General features: G+C 38.3%; 1 protein-coding gene across 2 annotated transcripts in view; it reads right to left on the bottom strand.

Annotated features, from left to right (window-relative positions):
- Nucleotides 1-22,128, bottom strand: part of LUZP2 (leucine zipper protein 2) — a 314,083-nt gene that overhangs the window by 61,534 nt on the left and 230,421 nt on the right. The window lies entirely within an intron of this gene.

Here is a 22,128-nt window from a genome sequence, read left to right as displayed (position 1 = left end):
ATAATTTTATAATTTTAGTTTCAAATCTGCAATTAATGCTAATTTCCAAAAGCACCCATCTAAACAGCAAGCATTTATTTACGCTATCATGTGGATGCTAGTCACCTTGGACCCTACTATAAAACAGCCACCGATCCATCAGGGTCTGCATTCCTTTTAAAGAAGCAGTTTTAGAGTCCTCTTCTATTCCTGACACCTGCATTGCTCTCAAAGGACATCTGGATGCTCAGAAGCTATTTTGTCTTCCAGGCCTCATAGGCATGCTCTCATTGCTGTGTACAGATACAGACAGATCAGTTAACCTTTGGATGTCTCATAATTCACCTAGATTCTTAGATAAATGTTTGTTACTTCTGACATGAAAGCTACATGTGTCTAAACCCTTAGAGCCATTCAATAATTTCTGTCTCATTACATTCAGGCTTTTAGTCTTTGCCCCAGTAACTGAGTACCCCAGACTCCTTTTACAGAGGTGGCAAAAGTAGAGCAAAAACTTTGCAAAAACTCACAGCATTTTGACTTTGTAATGTCTCTCTGGGAGCAAACACTGCAATGGTAAGGTACATCTCCTGCATAATGACTCTGAGAGAGTCAATTTGATGAGCACCATGAGCAAATGGACAAAAATTTATGCAGAGTGAATGAGTAACTGAATAAATGGATACATTAAATTTAAGAGTTCTTCATTCACAATTCTCACCTGATTTTGAACATTTCCTATTCTATTTTCCTGCCATACAAAGAGGAGGTACACCATTTCAGAATAACCATTTATCTATTTTTTCTCTTTAGCTATGAGTTGAAATTCTAAAATACCCATTGAGAATTTCAATACCATAAAATGTTTTACACATATGAGGAGGTACCTTGATCCACACAATAATGCCTTTTTGCAAATATTTGTATGCATCACTGAGCACAAGATTAGGGCTCTTAAAGAGACTTTAATAATATACATTATTTCTGTATTTAAAAGCTTGTAATTTACAATAATGAGATACATACTGATGTGGTAAGTCTGCAGTGTTGCTCAGATTGCAGGCTAAAAAATTCCCTCGTTTTCTTTCTGTTCACGTCTATAATGTTTTGATATATGCAGTCTTAATTATTTGTAATGCAATGGTCTATTTTCTCTTTTTTACTTATTATATTATTTTGTACATAGAGCTATATCACTAGAGATTTTATATTCACTTATATATTTTATCTCTTTAGTGCTATATTGTTTTAATGAGAAGACTGGTGAAATTGAAATAAAGCCTATAGTTTATTTAATATTATTGTATTAATGTTAATTTGTTGGTTCAATAATTGTTTTATCATTCTTTCTGATGTTACATTAGAGGTTTTGGATAAAGGTACATGAGAACATTCTGTATTAATTTGCCCTGTTATTTTCTATGTAAAAATTATTGCAAAATAAAAAGTTAAGATATATACAAAAGAACATTTAAATAAAAATAAATAAGCCGAAACCGGTTTGGCTCAGCGGATAGAGCGTCGGCCTGTGGACTGAAAGGTCCCAGGTTCGATTCCGGTCAAGGGCATGTACCTTGGTTGCGGGCACATCCCCAGTGGGGAGTATGCAGGAGGCAGCTGGTCGATGTTTCTCTCTCATCGATGTTTCTAACTCTCTATCTCTCTCCTTTCCTCTCTGTAAAAACTCAATAAAATATACTAAAAAAAAATAAATAAATAAGAAAAAAGTGAATGAAGCACGTTTGAAATGAAGATGCATACAAACACATAACATCCACACATGACTAACTTTATTAAAAATGATAATAAGTTAATCTATTTAAAATTGGTAAATACAGTCTATACTACTTAAAATTTGCATCTTCACTTAAAATTTTTCTTGTTTTTCTTGCCTTTTGTTCATTATGTTCAATTCTAAGGCTACAGTGAAAGCAGTGAATAAAACATTATTTCACTGGAAATGTTTACAATAGTCTCGGACATCGCATTTGGATCGGCACTGGGAAGGCTGCCACTCCTCCACGTGGATGCCATCCAAAAGTAAGCTGTGATTATACTGTGTGTCCGTAGTCTGCTCTGGCGGTTGGTAATTCTGGGCAACGGTATAAAGCAATATGTTTCCATTAAGCTAAATGTCATTTCTAGAGCTTAAGAATTACAGTATTTCACTATTTTGAAACATAGCCAGAATTGGGGATAATTAATTATAATCACCCACAATGGGGCCAATTGTGGGACACAAGGGAGCCTTGCCAAGGCCCATACTGAGATTACTCTTAGATGGCATGTGCTTCAGCATGGATGGCACACAGCGCTGATGAGGGAATACTGGTTCCCAGACGATGCATTGATTTAACCTTTCCACTCATGATTAGTGACTACTTTCTTAATCTCCCCTCCCCCTCAAAAAAGGCTTGATAGCATTTAGGTATTAAACACAGAGTTTTTACAATTTGGTAATCATACTTCTGTCATTACTTCTGCCTTCTAAGTGAAGGATCTCATCCATATCAAACTTAATGATATTTTTATAAGATCTAAAGAAACAACTTGCACAGGTAATTATACCCAAAATTCCAGAATACAATTATGAATATGCCTCACTTGAGAGGATATAAATAAAGGTAGATTAAAAGAGTCATCAAATGTTTAAATGTCTGTTCTTTCTTCATGTCATGCTTTCATCATCATTTCTTCTAATAACCGCACCCTGATTTTTCTTATGAGAAATATTTTCCATGCTAATTTCATGTGGCCATGTGACACAAACTCTACCCACTGCATCAAGGGAACAGAATAAGACACAAGAATCAGAGTCTTGGTCCAGATTTGATAAAGTAACAAGGACATCCCTGATGAGACTGAAACATAAATATTTTATATTCGAGAATTAGGGAGAAAAGGTTGCTGAGGGTAACCACTAAATCTGAACTTATCTGAGAATAGACCTAACATAGACCAATAACACCTGGGTACATATAAATACTGAATTCAAGTGATGTTGTTGGTCCCTCTACTCCTCTTCACACAGCCTTGCATGAAGCTAGTAGACCAGGTTTTTCAGTTACATTCTTCTAGCACCAGCCCTTCTACTCTGTTGATGCCATACTTAAATCTTTTTGTCCACCCTATAATCACATAATTCTGCCACTTCCTTAAGATTCAGAGTAGTGCCCAGGCTGGTGTAGCTCAGTGGTTGAGCGTCAACCTATGAACCAATAGGTCATTGTTTGATTCCCGGTCAGGGCACATGCCTGGTTTTGACCTCGATCCTCAGTAGGGAGTGTGCAGGAGGCAGCTGATGATCAGAGATTCTTATCAATGATGTTTCTCTCTCTCTCTCTCTCACTTCCCCTCACTTTTCAGAGTAGCAAAGGATCTCCAAGTAACTAAGCTTATATCAAACACTAATGTCATAGCTTATCAGGATGTGGGCAGAGAACATATCCAAGTATTTTGCCTTGTCTAAAAAGAAAAGAGATCTTGCTTAGCACCAACATAGGTATTTTCCTCCTAATTGGATGTTGTACAAATTTGGGGTAGGTTAAAACAAATGCTCCTACCAGCTTCTTGGGAACCCAGTTTGTATATGTCTCTGTCCTGCCTAAAAATGTCATTTATTATTCCCCAATGTCGATATGATAAAACTCAAACCTGATAGTAACAGAAAATCTTTCTTAATAAATAATACATCGGTTTAATCTAGTTTGATTTTTGCCTGTGAAATTAAAACATCCTGATATATTTTACATGGTGTCTCAATCCCAACATTCTGGGCTACCCAACAGAAAGAGATATAAGCCTAGTATATCTCTATAATCTTGCTATATGGAAATGTAAAAACTCTGAAATTACTGTGAGTCTTGATTTTACAAAGTGCTCTAAAGTAAAATTAGGTGTTAATTGGGTTTTTTGTTTGCAAATAATAGAAACCAATAATGGATAAAACAAGCTAAACATGAATTTATATTATGAGGATTTTATGCAGAATGAAGTGAAAGCCTGAGGAATGAGGCTCAGAAAATACACAGGAACCAAGTAGGAGGGGGTATCTATAATTATACGACAGGAATAGAGTTACTGTGACAACTAAATGAGAGATTGTAAATCCCTGTACTTAATTACAAGGTGGAATTATGAGGTCTCAATTTTCATGTTGTAAGTCAGAATCTGGGATCACTTAGGATCGTCAAATATAATAAAAGTACGTAAATGTGTTTATCACGTTATTTTCTGGATTTAAATAAGATATACCAATGCTGTTATGCAGCTGAAAACTGTTAATGTCTTTAAAATGCAATTAAATGTGACCCTAAAGTAAAAATTGTCAAGAAACTACAGAAAATCAGAAATGTGTATGTAAATATTTTTTATTTATTCTAAGCCACATAAAAGAAAAAAAAGTAGAATTTTAAAATAGAGAAAGATGAATTGTCTACAGAATAGTTTTGAATTGATAATGGAGGAAAAAAGCCAAATGGAATGAACCATATGGAATTACTTCCCTTTCAACAAAAACAAGTTCAAAATTATAGCTTCTAGAATAAGGAAGTAAAGTATATACAGATTTTTTTTTATCTGTAAATACCTAAGTGCTTTAATATAGGTACATTGGTGGAAATATCAACCATGGGAAAATTTGCTTTAGTTTCAAACATTAAGTATATGTGCCTATTTTGTAGGTATATGCAAATATATATATAATTTCTACTCAGTGTCTATAGCCAAAGTGTCTAATCCAGGGGTCCTCAAACTACGGCCCGCGGGCCACATGCAAATACAAATATTGTATTTGTTCCCGCTTTGTTTTTTTACTTCAAAATAAGATATGTGCAGTGTGCATAGGAATTTGTTCATAGTTTTTTTTTTTAATTATAGTCCGGCCCTCCAACAGTCTGAGGGACAGTGAACTGGCCCCATGTTTAGAAAGTTTGAGGACCCCTGGAATCTGTACTGATTCAAATGCTGTTTCTTAGTAAACAGTTCAGTATGATTAATATTCACTTCCCTAGGATGTTATACTTCTTTTTATTACAGAGCAATCTAGATTCTATCTGACTTAATATGTAGAACAAATTGAGCTGCACTAAAATTACCAGAAAATTAAACTCCCTGGTCACTAGTGGGAGCAAGATGAAGGTTCTTGGGGTGCTGCTGAAAGAAGCATTTTCAGAAGCCCCTGTGGGAGGGTGGGATGTGGAAGAAGGCTTTATTTGCGTGAAGTTACATTTCTTGGGTTTCAAAGTTCCCTCCCCCTTAAGCCAGTCCTGGAAAAGGGGCAGCTGGGGTTCCAGCAGGGCCAGAAACAAGGCCAGTGTCCAGAGCCTCCATTCTATGTTGCAGTCGAGTGAAGTTCAGCATCCAGGCCAAATTAAAGCCCATTAGTCTATTTTGTGGAGTCCAGCATGGCTGTGTGCCATTTCAGAGCAGGAGAGCACAAGCCCCTGCCACAGGAGAGCCAGGAACCCAGCGCATGAGAGAGAGAAGAGAGAGAGAAAAGGGAACTCCGTTTGTTGGGAAGTTTACATATTCGGGTTTATCTCCTTGCAGTAGCCATGCCCATTCTGGCCATTGACTCACGTTTAGGTTTGATTGACAGGCAGACAGGTAGGCATCTTCTCATGTCATTCAGACCTTACTGGGCATGCATCTAAACTGCCTTTGTCCAGTCCTTTCCCCCATCAACCAGAGGAGAACAGACTTGAAGAATGCTAAATGCAGCTTTTTGGCAAAGCTACATAAATGGCTTGCCTATGTCTAGCTTCCCTGTTCCTGTTAAATAATAATCAGGTTATTATAATGGCATCCCTAAGATGTTAGCACTAGTTAGATAGTTTCTTCTGGATATCTGGTCAAACCCTACTTGAGCTTGGTTAAAGCTGCAGGCCACAAGTAAAAATAACTGTTTAGTGTTTATTATTGAACTAAAGATGCTCAGATAGACCAATAGAGAAGTCTGAAGAAAAATTGACGCTAAAATCAAAATAATCTTTACTTAGGGTCAAATGCATCAGATACTACCTTTTGCTTAAGCAGAAGTTTGCTCAGTCCTATCTGAATGTTTAGTCATGTACCTTAAACATTAAGTATTCTTCCAGTATTCTTTTTCTGCTTATTTAAGACTTAATCCTGCTAAAGCAATTGCACTCCAAGTAATTGGGCATGCTGTGAGAACAAGGACTGATAGTTCTACATGGACTTTCTCCTTTGAGAGGAAATTATGTCAGTATTATTTTTTGCATGTGAATGATTCATTTGATCTTGGAGAAAACATCTGTGTTCAGAGTGCATTCTGAATGCAGTGGAGGAGGCAGCTGCTCATACGATGATGCCAAAGGATCTCATGGCAAAGTTACCTCTCTCTGTCTGTTTTGGCCTCTATTTGTGTCAGAATATTTACCATTAAAGTCAGAGCCCTAGTTTTGATTTGATTCATTTTATCATTCATCCATTCATTCTTCAAATATTAAATAAGTCTTCCTGTAACCCATGTATAGTGCATACAAAAAGACATCGTGAGTACAAAAAGACCTTTACATACAGTATTGATGTCCATATTATGTCATTAGGGATTGAAAATTAAAACAGCAATGAGATTCCACTACACATCAATTAGAATGGCAAAAATTCAAATTACTGACAACACCAAATGCTGTGGAAGATATGAAACAATAGGAACTCTCATTCACTGCTGGTGAGACTACAAATTGGTGCAGCCACTTTGGAAGACAGTTAGGCAGTTTCTTAAAAGTTGTATAAACCTTTACCATATGATTGAGAAATCATACTCCTTGATATTTACCCAAAGGAGTTAAAAATTCATATCCACATAAAATCTGCACAAGGATACTTAAAGCAACTTTATTCCTGGATGTTAAAACTTGGAAGCAATCAAGATATCCTTCAGTAGGTGAATGAATGCATAAACTGTGATATAGTCAGACAATGGAATCTTATTCAGGGCTAAAAAAAAAATGATGTATAAAACAAACAAATCTATTCAATTTTATTAAAAACAAAACAATATCTGACCTCATAATCTATAAAACAATAGACAGAAATAATTGGTATATTCACCATTTAAGCCAGGTTTATTAGATTTCTCATGTAAAATATATATTCCTTGCTGGGTCAGTGTGGCTCAGTGGTTGAGCATCGATCTATGAACCAGGAGGTCATGGTTCAATTCCTGGTCAGGGCACATGCCTGGGTTGCAAGCTCAGTCCCCAATGTGGGATGTGCAGGAGGCAGCCAATCAATGATGTTTCTATCTCTCTCTCTCCCTCTCCCTTCCTCTATGAAATCAATAAAAAAGATAAAAACTAAATAATGTATTCTTTGAAAAAATATCAGTAGGGTTGCATAAAGAGGTGGGTATTAATAAAACTATTTTTCAATTATATAATAAAACTATTTTAATGTTCATAGTAGCTTTACACTACAAAGAGCTCTTTGAAAGTTCCTAAAGTAGCAGTTTTAATAGTTAAGAACTTAAAATCTATTGAAATAATTAACTACTTCAAATAGATCACAAATCAAACTATGCATACCCTTTTTGGTATTTGCTAAAATAACATAAAAGTAATAAATAAGCACACTAAATAAAGAGGATATTAATACTTTTTAAAAAATATATTTTTATTGATTTCAAAGAGGAAGGAAGAAGGAGAGAGAGATAGAAACATCCATAATGAGAGAGAATCATGGATCGGCTGCCTCCTATAAGTCCCCTACTGGGGATCAAGCCCACAACCTGGGCATGTGCCCTGGACCGGAATCAGACCTGGGACCTTTCAGTTCACAGGCCGACGCTCTACCCATTGAGCCAAACCAGCTAGGCCAAATACTTTATAAAATTGATATATTCTTATCAAATAAATTTGATATATTTTTAAAAAGTAAAATTCACACAATGAGTTGTGTTCATCATGTTTGGTTTTTAAAAGTTTTCATAAAATATGCTCACTGAAATTCCAATATGTTTCTAAAAGCATTTTGCTTTATTGCAGTTATCATTCATGTCAGCAAAGATCTTCCATTTTAAATTACATTTACATTGAAATTTGAAGTTATTATCTTCATTGTATGATTCAAAATTTTGACTCCTGCTTCTAAAATCATGGTTCCAGCAAGAGAGAATAGGTATGGTAGGTAAATATTATTTACCTTTTACTGAATATTTGAAGCATTTTGATATTAAAATCAAATTATGTTAAACCTTTTCTAGTTATGATTTTTTTTTACCCCCAATACACACAGTTTGGTGCTCCAGTTTCCACCATGAAGAACTCAACACAAAAGTACACACTATCAGCTTCCTTACATGGGGCAACCATCCTCAAATATGTTTTCTGGAATAGCAGTATTACCTGGGTACTTATTAGAAATACAAATTCTTGGGCCCCAAATTGACCCAAACTTACTGAGTCAGAATCTCTGATACCAGGGCCTGGCTACCTGAACTTGAGTAGCTCCTAAGGCGATTCTGGTGCTCACTCAAGTTTGAGAAGCACTGTTGAAAGCAAATGTGAGCACTTGCCCCAGATTTATTCAGAGAGAATATAATGGCAGTCCATTTCTGGATTTGTGCTCACAGCTAAATAAAATCTCTCTGGTTCATTTCACTTACAAGTAGTTTAAGTTAACTAACCCCATGTTTTCAAATCCACCAGCCCACCTTGAGTGATTTTAAGTAATACAAATTACCTGACTAACACATGGCCACCTTCATATGCTACTCCAGTGTCCTTACTAAGTAGACCTCTCAAATATGGTAAAAGCACACCCATAAATCTTTCTGACTGCAGTACTGTGACGAGGCTATTTTTCATGATGATGGGAATATGATTCAAACAGCCTTTATCATAAACCTTGCACATGAATAATAAATCAACCATTTAAATAACCTTTCACAGACATTCCCTCAGTATATTGTAAGGGCCTTGAAATTCTACATTGCCATTGCTTGACTGGCAGTGTGGTCCCCAACAAGCTCATTAGGGTTTTGATGACAAATGTAGACTCAGCTAGAGTTTTTCACTCAAGATCTTTTGGCCTGGAATTCACTCAAGTCTCAAAGCTTAGAGTTGGAGGTAGATTTCTTTCTAAGTTGTTCTACCAAGCTTAGCATATTATCTTATCATAGAGTCAATGGCTTATAGTCATAAGAAGCATTTTATAAATTTTTCATTAGTAATAAAAATGAATATGACTGCTCACAAAGTACAGACACTTCATCACACAATTTGCATGCATATTTATCTTTAACTAGAGGCCCTGTGCACGAAATTCTTGCACTGGGAGGAAGGTCCCTCAGCCCGGCCTGTGCCCTCTTGCAGTCCAGGAGCCCTATGGAGAGTGGGCCTAAGCCAGCAGTCGGACATCCCTCTCGCAGTCTGGGACTCTTCACTCCTTATTGCCTGCCTGCCCGCTGCTCCTTACTGCTTGGCTCGCTGCTCCTTAGTGCTGCTGCAGAGGTGGGAGAGGCTCCCGCCACCACCACTGTGCTTGTCTGCCATGAGCCTGGCTTCTGGCTGAGTGGAGCTCCCCCTTTGGGAGCGCACTGACCACCAGGGGGCAACTCCTGCATTGAGCATCTGCCCCCTGGTGGTCAGTGCACATCATAGCAAATGGTTGTTCGGGTTGTTCCACCATAACAGTCGCTTAGGCTTTTATTATATAGACTAGAGGCCCAGTGCATGAAATTCATGCACAGGGGTGTGTGTCCCTCAGCCCAGCCTGCACCCTCTCCAATTTGGGACTCCTGGAGGGATGTCCAACTGCCTGTTTAGGCCTGATCCCGGTGGGCAGTCAGACATCCCTTTCACAATCCAGGATTGCTGGCTCCCAACTGCTCGCCTGCCTGCCTGCCTGATTGCCCCTAACCACTCCCCTGCCAGCTTGATCAACACTTAACTGCTCCCCTGCTGGCCTGATTGCCCCTAACTGCCCTTCCTACCAGCCTGATCGCCCCTAACTGTCCTCCCCTGCAGGCTTGGTTGCCCCGAAAGCTGCATAGGAACCTACATTTTAGCATTTCTCCCAGGAGAGTATTATGCCCATTAGAACACTGCAGAGTGAGAGGAAGAAGTGGATAGTTTTTAATTCTTTTAGAATCTCTTGGTCTTACCTTATGTCCTCCTATTATTAATACTCTCTATGGTACCTGAGGGTTGTCATTCTAGGCTTATTAATCCCTGGCAGGTGTTAGAGCTCAAAAGTGAATATATATATACTAGAGGCCCAGTGCACAAAAATTTGTGCACTTGGGGGGAAAAGGGGGTCCCTCAGCCTGGCCTGTGCCCTCTCACAGTCTGGGACCCCTCTGGAGATAACGACCTGCTGGCTTAGGCCTGCTCCCGGGTGGCAGAGGGCAAGCACAATCCCTAGGTGCAGCCCCTGGTCGGGCTCAGAGCAGGGCCAATTGGGGAGCTGGGGCGCCGCCCCGTCTTGCACAGAGCAGGGCGGATCGGGAGGTTGCGATGCCATCCTCAGTCATGCTCAGGGTAGGGCCAATTGGGGGGTTGGGGCACCGCCCACTGTCACACTCAAGGCAGGGTAGATGGGGAGGTTGCGGCACCACCCCCTGTCACGCACAATGCAGGGTCGATCAGGGGGTTGGGGAGCTCCCTCCTGTCACTCACAGAGTAGGGCCGATAGGGAGTTGGGGCACTGCCCCCGGTAACACACAGAGCAGGGCGGATCAGGGGGTTGGGGTGCCGCACCCTGTCACACTCAGGGCAGGGCCGATGGGGAGGTTATGGCTCTACCCCGTCACACACAGAGCAGGGCCCATGGCGGGGGGGGGGGGGCAGTTTGGGCGCCGCACCCTGTCACACACAGAGCTGCAGGGCAATCAGGGGGTTGGGGAGCTCCCCCCTATCAGGCACAGAGCAGGGTTGATCAGGGGTTTGGGGCGCCTTCCCCTGTCACAAACAGAGCAGGGCCGATAGGGAGGTTGTGGCCCCACCCCCTGTCACACACAGAGCAACAGGGTGATCAGGGGGTTTGGGCGCTGCCCCCTGTCATGCTGATCCTGGTGCCGGGAGGCCTCACGGCTCCACTGATCCCAGTGCTGGGAGGCATATTCCCCTTTTACTATATAGGATAGAGGCCTGGTGCATGTGTGGGGGCCGGCTGGTTTGCCCTGAAGGGTGACCTGGATCAGGGTGGGGTCCCCACTGGGGTGCCTGACCAGCCTGGGTGAGGAGATGATGGCTGTTTGCAGCTGGTCACACACCCTTCAAGGTGGGGGTCCCCACTGGGGTGCCTGGCCAGTCTGGGTGAGGGGATGAGGGCTGAAGCTCCCAACTGCTCCTTTTTTTTATTTTTTTATTTTGGGCCAGCTTTAGCTCTGAGGCTCCAGCTCTTAGGCCTCTGCTGCTGAAAGCAGGTATCTGGTTTGTTTGGGTTCTATAATCGAAACAATGTATAACTCCAGCTCTGAGATCCTGGCTCGCTGAAAGCAGGTTTCTGGGGTTTTGTTTAGCTTCTATATTTGTTACAATGTTTCAAACTGCAGGCTCAGATACCGGCAAGGCAGGCGGGGAACGTTGGTTTCCTCCGTCACTGAAGCAAGCAAGCCTTATGTTAGTTTCAAGCTGCCTGGCTGCCGGCCGCCATCTTGGCTGGCAGTTAATTTGCATATCACCCTGATTAGCCAATGGGAAGGGTAGCAGTCGTACACTAATTACCATGTTTCTCTTTTATTAGATAGGATATTCACCAAGAACCATCAAACTTTCAGGTAGCATCTTATACAAGCTTCTTAACAACTCTGTGAGGTTGCTAGCAAAATGTAGTATTCCTACTTAACAAGAACACTAAACAAAACTGACACTTGGAGAGGTCAAGTGACTTGCACAATGCCTCACACAGCATTTTTCTGTTTTTAAATCCTCACTGTAGGATATTATTTCCATTGGTTTTTAGACATAGTAGAAAGTACGGAAATTGAGAGAAAGAGAGGGGGGGAGAGAGGGGGAGAGAGAGAGAGAGAGAGAATGGAAAGAGACACATTGATTGGTTGCCTTCCATACACACTCCTGCTGGGCTGGGATCGAACTTGCAACCAAGATAAATGCCCTTGACCAGAAATTGAACCTGTGACCCTTCTATCTGTGGGCTGACACTATAACCACTGAGCAAAATCAGCCAGGGCAATGTCACACTGCTATTAAGAGGCAAAGGTGGACTGATATCTTCATCTGATCACAGGTCCTGTATTCTTCACCTTCTTGCAACTATTTCCCAAGTAATAAGGTTCAGAGCATAACTCCAATGTGGCTTCAGTCTTGCCAACTCTGACCCATGAGGATGTTCATATTGCTATCGCTCTCCTCAGGGATTAACACTTATCCCAATTAGAAGGCCTACTTATCATTTATTGTAGGGTTGAAAATAATATCTAAGGTCCAAGCATTTCCAGAGGGATGTGGGAGGGAAATGATGCTGAATGCCTACCTCCAGCTCTAATCGAGGCTCTTCACATAATCCAGGTACAATAGTTCACATTCCGAAGTTCAAAGCTTTTCTCACTCTATCATTCTCACTTATGCTGGACTTATAGTGTAAATGATCAATGATTCTGCATTTACCTTTATTTTCTTCTAATTAAGTTCAACAATGTAAAAAGTATTCACTACCTAAGGAAGTCATGAATAACTAGGATTTTGAAATCACTAAGTGCCATTTCATTTTCAAAATTTGGAAAGACCTACAGCTTGTCCAAATTTTGTGCCCACATTTGATTCTTCTTGTGGTATGCCTGCTGTGATATGTGCTTTTAGACTAGCACTGGGGCTTTAAAGCATTAGAGTCTGTGAGTGAATTGTCATCACATCTGTCTTAATTGCATTTCTATCTGCTCATGCAGTGTGCACCTGTACATGGCTTGATTAGACAAGAACAAGGGGGGTGGGGGGAAGTCTTCTAACACCGTTCTCCTTACAGTCAAAATCAAGTGTTTACTTTCTAATTGATAGACTTCTAGAGAGGAAAAATAAAAATAAAAACATGAAACAGAATTCACAGGAAATATATTTTAGTCCTGGGTCTACCATTTACAAGCTGTCACCATGGACATATATGTTCTGTGACATTTCTAAGCCTCTGTGTCTCCATCTATAATTACGCCTGCCTCTTCACTAGGCTAGTGAGAAAATAAAAGGAAAAATAAATGTGAAAGTCCTTTGTAACTGTAAAAAAAATTGATTTTTCGGATGCCATATACTAAAATGTCATTGAGAGAGAAACATAAACTAAAACTCACAGAGTGCAGGATTCTCCTAAAATATGGGGTTTACTGGTTGATTAAAAAATCCATATGTGCTTCTACTGCTTCTGTATGTTTTAATTATTCTCCATTTTGATGAGTATAAAATGTGGGATCAAAATGTGGGAAGAGAGGACTGTTGAAGAATTAATAAGTAATTACCATTTTAAATATGCCTTTTGGTTCCCTAAAGTGCCTTAATCTTCTCGAATGGTTTAATAGATGCACTGCTGAGCTACAACAACCAGGGCAGGAAACAGTGTTTAGATTAGAGAGTATAGCTGAGACTGCAGCAAACAGAGCAAGGAAATACAGAGTGAAATCATTCCAGATGGGCATAAGTACCCATAATTAGTAGCATACATTGTGCAAAGCACATTAGAGGGAACAGAATGCCTTCAGAATGCTACTGAATTAGACTAGCACTGGTATATAAGTTGAATTTTCAGTAATTGTAAGTAAATGACTGAGAAAAGTCTGCCAATGATAGTAACAACTGATAAAAGAAAGCCCCATGCAGAATGATGTGGGGAAAGCCAGTGTCTGGACACATAAAAGGGAATCAGAACAACCTGAAAATTTATTATAACAAGGAGAAAGAAGGTGGAGGAAGGGAAGTGGGGATCCAGGATAAGAAGAACCAGGGAGAGGAGAAGGAGGTGGAGGGGGATGTGAGGCAGGCAGATGAGAATCAGAGAAGACCCAAATCAAATGTAACTATGGAAAATCCAGATTTCCCTCACTTCCTTAGTAAGGGAAGATAAGGAATGAAAAGATAATTGAGTAAAGACCCCTGTATCATTATAGTTTGGGGAAATTACTTCCCAATGTACTCCATTAAAGCTCACCCCAAAATGTGAATCAGTCCTTCTCAAAGAAATGCTTGTATTGACTTCATAAGTTCTGAATTAAAGAATTTCTCCAGATGCTAGTAAACAATTCTTAATGTGGGTTGGAAGTAATAATGGCTTTGTGAAATAGTAATACTCATAACATCACAAACTACTCTGGTTAAATAAATTAGAAAAACATTGCCCTTCGCTGAAGGACATCTCAAAACCTGATTTGAAGACAGTCTGATGATTCTTCAGGGGAAGACTGGAGGTCATGGTACTTCTAGTATAAGTCAGGCTCCCTACAAAGCCTTTCTGACAATTAAAATCAAGAATGAAGTGCCCAGAGGGGATAAATTCAGGTTAATAGCACACTTTACAGAGTGGGAGATCTCTGGAATCAAATATACTTAATGTCTGTTTGATAGCCACTGATTGGTTGAAGAGATGACAACATTTCAAGAGACTAATTATAGCCAATAAAAAGGAATATTATTTTAGTGATTTAAGGTCATTAACTGACTATTACCATGGAGAAAACTGTGGATGACAACCTCACTAGTAATGAACACAATTCACATTCATAAGAGTTAACAGCTTTTAGTATATCAAATTTGTTTGAAAAAATTTAAAGAGAATATGAAGTACATGATAAGAGAGGGGGAGTAAAAGTAGAATGAAAGGTTATTTTTAAACACTGCTAAAGAGATGATAAATTTGTATAACCCTTCTGAGAAATAATTTGACAATATATTTAACCATTTTATGAATATCATTACATAATAACTCAATATTATCATTTCTTAAGAATGAACCTTAAGGTAGTATAGGGGAAAAAGAAGTACCAAGCATAAAGTTGTTCACCATCCAATCCTATATAATAAAAGCCTAATATGCTAGGTGTCCAGTGGTCCAGTCAGCCATTCAACCAATCAAAGTGTAATATGCTAATGATCTGCTAAGGCTACTCAACTGCTCGCTATGATGTGCACTGACCACCAGGGGGCAGACAGTCGACCATTCAACCAGTCACTATAATGTGTACTGACCACCAGGGGGCCGATGCTCCAACTGAGCAAGATGGGCCAGACACACCCTGTAGCCCTCCCTCAGTCCTTCCACAGCTGGCCAACCTCCAGTGTTCCTCCCCGGCCCGGATCATGCACTGGTGGGATCCCTTGGCCTGGCCTGTGCCCTCTCATAATCTGGGACCCTTCAGGGGATGTCAGAGAGCCGGTTTTGGCCCCATCCTGCAGGCCAGGCCAAGGGACCCCACTGGTGCACGAATTTGTGCATTGGGTCTCTAGTATTTTATAATAATATAAGACATGGAAGCAACATAAATGTTTTCCAGAAAAGATTTTTTACTAAATAAAGACACTCATCCCATGGCCAATTTATCTTCTCATTATATTAAATTGTAATCTGGGACACCAATCAAGAACAACAGCTATTGAATTTCCTACCAGTAATGATCAGGACAAGAACTCCAATCAAATTAATCTCTTTTTTTTTTGATAAAAGATATTAAGCAAGAGAAATTCCCCTCAGACTTTAATATAACTGATAGTCTGTGACAGATTAAAATAGACCAAATTTCTTGGGTAATTCCTGAGTGAACAGCATCAAAAACACAGGATTTCTAAAGCCAGGGAATAGCATCTTTAAAGGACAGGTTTCTTGATTGAAAGTAACAGAACCAGATGCTTTGGAGGAGCCCAGGGGAACTCAGGAGGCTGTGCAGAGGAACAATAACCAAGATTGGACTGCAGCTACTGTTAATGGATCCTCCAAAATATTCCCTCAGCCTTCAAAGTCCTGCCAGCAAATGTATGATCAGAATGTTTAGGCAATATGATTGTGCAAGAGAATAAATAGAGGGTCTGGCCTCTCTCAGCTCCTGTAAAGAGAAGGCATCAGAAGGAGGCAGCAAGACTATACCCAGTGGAAATTTCTCCAGATAGGAGAACAAGATGCTAATAGGACAAGAGGATAGGTTGGATGTTCTAAATAAAAAAACCGAACAGTTTGCTACAATTGCCTCCAGGGCCACTCTGTCCTGCAGAGCAATCACAAAAATCATGACATATTCTACTCACAAACCATGCTCTTTATAAGAGACCCCTGATGACCCCACCCAGCTTAGTATCTACTGAATCATGTTTACATGACTTGTCAGGTAATACTATCTAGACTTCTCTTGTCCATCAGGTCTTCTCTGCTTGTACTTAATCATCACTTCATTTGCCATTTAGTTTATTATCTTTGGTTTTTGCTTAACTGTCTCACTGGAAATGATAGTCACTGATTCCAGGGTGGTTATACTTCAAAAGGAGACACAATTATTTTATTTTCTTTCTCTAATCAACTAGCAAATTCTAAATGTTATTCTCCACATTTTTAGTATATTCAATGCCTCATCCACTTACTGATATTTGTTAATAATCCTAAAAATCTCTCTGTAAAGAAAAATTTCTCAAAAGAGATAATGTGTCTGGAATACCAGGATGGATGTGCCTCAGTCTGCCTTTAATCCTACCCAATTCTAGGAACATTTACTGAGATTCTGTTATGTATCAGCCTTTCTGATTGGAACTGAGATATGAAGATGGATGAGGCCTGCCACCTGGCTTCAATAGACAATACATTGAGAAATATAGATGCAGACTGAACAAGCTACACTACTGACGCAGTAAATGCCAGTTATTGATATCAGGTAGGCTTTATGTAGCCCAGAGGAGTTAAAGTTGGCATTTCTGGGCGGCTGGGAACACTTCTCAGCAAAATTAGTATTTACATTTTACTTTTGAAATTTGCAGCACTAGCGCTCTCTCTCTCTCTCTCTCTCTCTCTCTCTCTCTCTCTCACACACACACACACACACACACACACACACACACATACACACACACACAGGCCTAGACCTTTACCTCATGCTAGCATTAAAGCTGAAACTAAACACGGAGTAGAGAAGGAAATTCAGAAAGTTTACAGCCTCCACAAGAGTGGCTCAGGTATTAAGTAGTTATCTGAAGTGTGAAGTTTAATTACGAAGCAGAATGTGAGGGGGGAGGACACTTAGACACAACAATAGAAGGAAAGAATAGCTTTTAATAATGAAATACTGCATTTTCCACTGGTGAAGGGGCAGGTAATATGGGGGAAGAACCAGGGTGGAGCTATGCTTATATCAGAGAAGGTTAAAACAGACAATGTGGGAATGTTTCCTTAAAATAAGAAGGGAATAAATTTCAGTTTCATATAGCAAAACAATTAAATACTTATCTGCTTAACAGACATTAATTTATTTGTTCCAACCCAACATTAATAGCATTTCATTCTCTGCAATCCCCCCCCTCTCTCTCTCTCTCTCTCTCTCTCTCTCTCTCTCTCTCTCTCTCTCTCATCAATATATGTGGGACAGAGTGTTTTTAATTCTACATCTGCCTAATTTATCTACTTGGCTGTAAAACTCCCAAAGAACGACTATATCATAGGGTGAATAATGTCTTCTATTTTGGGGATAGAGTCCCAAATATAGTTTGGGAAAGGTTCCAAATATGCCTGACAAAGATGAAAAACTCCTGGCCACATCAGTGATATCTGCTATGTGAACAAATTATTGGATGACTTCTTTCTTTTCCATTCTCCTGATCACATCTAGCAGAAAGCTTCAGTAGTCATATTTTACACATGCTAGACGCCTTTGACAAAGTTAGTGTGAATCTGATTGAGTTCAAGGTAGTGAGAGTTGGAGGCAGAAAGGTTCAAAGCGGGCTAGGAACAGCTTCAGGGAACAAATGGGACTAAAGCTTACAATGCCTTTTGGGAGGTTTGCAATTCACCCTAAAATTGCTACACTAGGGTCCAAAGCAGATGTTCGTCAAGACAGCATTGTAGCATTCCACTCTAGATTATTTTCTTTTGTTTAAAGTATGATGATGGTCCCCACTAGAACCCCTTTATTTATGAAATGGCTGCACAAGGTTTAATGAGAACTATGGGCATCCTAGCCATGCATCAGAACAGGAAGAGTTAGATTCTGCATATGTAAATACGTGCATTTCTTAAAGTGTGGTATTATCTCTGAAGGAATAACCTAAGGTTCTTGTTTACAAGGATATTCCAGTAGGTTCCTACATCAGAACTTGTTATAATATTGGAAAATATAGAACCAAATTTACATTTTAAAAATAACACACCATGGGGATTCATTTTACCATACTTTGACAACTACAGATGACAGATAAGTAAAGGGTAAGATGTTGGCTTTCCTCTCTGTGTGAATATGTGTGGAAGAAACTTTTGTGGTAAGAAAACATCTGATTTTGTTCATCAGTTTATGTTGTTCATTATATTCCACAAATGAGTGAGATTATGTGATATTTATCTTTCTCGGACTGGCTTATTTCACTTAGCATAATAAAAAACAGATCCAGAGACAGAGAAGCATGTATCAGGCCGTTAAACCTCAGAGGGAAGGTAGGGGAGGGTGGGGGTAAGGGGGAGAGATCAACCAAAATACTTGTATGCATGCAGATAAACATAAGTGATGGATGCAGACAACAGGGGGCGAGGGTGAGAGCAAGATTGGGGGGATGAGGGGACAATGGGGGGATAAAGACACATTTGTAATACCTTAACAATAAAAAAGGAAATAAAATAAAATAGTGTTCTTGTAATTAAAAAAGAAAGAAAGAAAGAAAGAAAGAAAGAAAGAAAGAAAGAAGAAAGAAAGAAAGACATCTGATTTCCTGGAACCTTTCAGTCCTAAGAACTCGCCTCAAGTACCTTAACAAACACACATCATGAGAATTAGAGCAGTGAGACCATGTCTCACAAAAATAAAAGAGCAATTCAAGTCACCATGAGAGCGAAGCATTTCTGTGCAAGGAAATCTGAGGAGGCTGCAGTCTATAGCCACACCTAAAGTTAGCTTCAACTGCAATAGCAAAGGCAGGTCAACTGTTGCAGTTTGTATTCAAGAACACTAGGGGCAGAAGACAGAACACCAAAACTTGAAAGGTTGATGGAGGGGAGAGAGAGAGAGAGAGAAGCAACTTCAGAGAAATATACAGGTGTTTGCAAAAGTGCTTTACATATATTAGCATTGTTTCACATTCATAACAATTCTAAAAAGTTCTGTACAATAAAACACAGAATGAAAAATATACAAATTTTTCACCTGGAAAAGGGCAATGCCAGGATTCAACCAAGAGAATTGCTTAGTGAGACCAAGGTATGACCCTCTTTTGCTGTACAGCCTCACTAGTAAAATGTGCGTGAACAGGTATTTGAGACAATAATAGAGAAATTGTTATAATTAAGCTGTCTCATCATAATTTTCTTTTCAAAACTGTCATGTTGTTCGTATTAATATTATGCTAAAATTGTAGGGAAGAATTCACTCAATTATGTTCTGAATAATTGTATAAGATTAAGAAAGTCTGTTCTAATAAGTTGTGGTAAAACTTCTAAAATTAAATAGGCCTTTTTTTTTGCTTTGGAAAAAATTCTAATAGACAACTCAAATTCTTTAATGGTTATGTCAATTCACTGTAATTTTTTTTTGCATCAGTTCTCTTAATTATATGTATCTACATATTCGTGTGTTAAAATATATTTTCATAGCGTTTTTTTTCCAGAGCATTTTCCTGTTTTATACTTTTAATATACTAGTATTTTGGTATTTATAGTTAAATTCTCCTTTTAATTTATAACATTGCTTATTATAGTCATCTTCTGACCAATAGCTTTGGAATCTATGTCATTAGAGGGTTTTCTTAATGTCATTGTTTATTTTCCTTTTCACTAATTTCTTTTTTTGTCTATTATTTCTTTGCTGAGGTTTTATTTATTTTCCTGCCTAACTTTTTAAGTTGGATGCTTGGTTCATTAATATTTTAGTTTATCTTCTTGACATAAGATTTTAAATGTACCTTTCCCATATAATATTATTATAGCTCTATTATATCAATATTGTTATATTTTTATTGTAGTTCAGTTTAAATATTTAAACATTTCATCATTGTTTCTCTTCTGACCAATGAGCTATTTAGAAGTGTCTATTTATAAACCAAAATAATACATTTTTGTTATTAATTAGTGCCTTAAAGATCAGAGAGTATGGTTGGCAGGTAACTGATTTTATTTTATAGTTGAAAAGAGTGTGTATTCTCTAATTTTAGGTTGAAGAGGTAAACATTTGCTTAGTGAATTAACTTTGTTGATTGTATTTATAAAATAGCATACATCTTTATTAACTTCTTTCTCTAATTATCCTATTGGATACCTAGATTCCTGTGTTGTATGTATCTTAAATTCTAATGACATTCTGCTTTATGATGTACAAAGCTATTTTATTAGGTTCACATGTTTAGAATTATGGCATTATCCCAGGAATTGAATATATTCATGTTAAAGAGTCTCTCTGTTAATAATGATTTTTGTCTTAAATATAATTTTGTCTGAAATTAATTCATTAAATATAACTTTATTTTAATTAGTGTTTTTCTGGTATAGCTATATTTTTCTGTCTTTTTACTTTCAATATTTTTGAGTACTTATAGCACATACTTGCATTTTTAATATAATTGACAATAGTCTAGATGTTTTAAATGGATGTTTTAGTCAATATGGTGATTATGTATTTAGGTTTATTTATACTATGTTAGTACTTACTTTATATACTGCAAAGTATCAGGGAAGATATTAATACTATCATCATTGATATTGTATTTTTGTAACCCAGAGACACAATAGAGGCAGAACGTTTTCCTTAGTTGTCCTTTTACTCACCCTCAACCTGCATTTTCATTGCGGGTATAGCCCCTGTAACTATCCCAGCTTTATTCAAGGCTTAAGTTTAGCAGCTGGACCCCAGGTCTAAAACATCTACGTGCCAGTTAATCTCATACATGGCTTTTGCCCCTAAGATAATACTTGACTTCAAGTTTATTTAACAATTTTGTTTCAAATGTTTATTTGCACTTGGGAATAATTTGCTCTTGAGAATTTGAAAAGCATCTAAAAGAATATGCTGCAGTTTATGAAAATCTAAATGTATTCAGCAAAAGGATTTTACTGAATATAAAATGTGTCATATGGTCAAAAGTAGAATTCCACCTGCTACTGCTTCACATCGAATTCTTCTTACTCTCCATATCTATCCTGTACAAAGACCCTTCCTGATCTGAAGTTATTACATTACTGCATACTACACTAGAAACACACTAATAGGAATTAAGACATACAATCGCATATTAAATTTAATGACAAATTGTCAATAAATAACCTCTCTAATTGTATTTATTATCAACCTGCAGAAAAGTTGAGTCTTTGGCTAGTAAAGCATTAATCTTGGTTAGCAAAGCTATGGCTCTTTGTAGATAGAATGATGTTAATAACTCAATTTATTAAAAGGACACGAAATAAGACTTGACCTACATATCTGGTCCTTGAAGATATGTTTTCTCTTTTGTGATTTATTTAATACATTTGTACACTTGGAAAGATTACTTAACCCATGGTTTCAACCTTGACTATAGATTTGAATCACTTGTGGATCTTCAAAAAGTAATAATAATTCTTAAAGCCTGTATCCAAATATTCTGAATAAATTTTTCAGGAGTAGGCCCAGAAACATAATATTTAAGGGAGAGGCTTGAGTGTAGGTAATTTTTACAAGCTTCACAGATAACTAGTGTGTCAGAAAGGACTAAAAACTACCAATATGCGCAATTCATCTAGGACATTGCCATGTGAGGGCTTTGGTAACTATTAAGATCCCTTCCAAATCTTTTATATTGTATATTTTTTCTGATCCTTAGATAACTTGATAATGTAAACAAATCTCAGAATAAGAGGTAATTTGGTACCAGAGAACCATTGGATCTCTTTCAAACATTTCTTGTATGAGGCTACTCACTTTTCTTAGTGTATTCTTGTTACAGAGCATGAAATGGGAAAAACTTTACTTTAAGCCTAAAGGTAGGAGGAGTAGACATAAGAAGGAAGGGTTAAAAAATATAAGAATAAAGCTAT

This window comes from Myotis myotis, unplaced genomic scaffold (assembly GCF_014108235.1).
Source record: "Myotis myotis isolate mMyoMyo1 unplaced genomic scaffold, mMyoMyo1.p scaffold_m19_p_10, whole genome shotgun sequence".
Taxonomy (NCBI): Eukaryota; Metazoa; Chordata; class Mammalia; order Chiroptera; family Vespertilionidae; genus Myotis; species Myotis myotis.
This window is presented reverse-complemented; position numbering and strand designations above follow the sequence as displayed.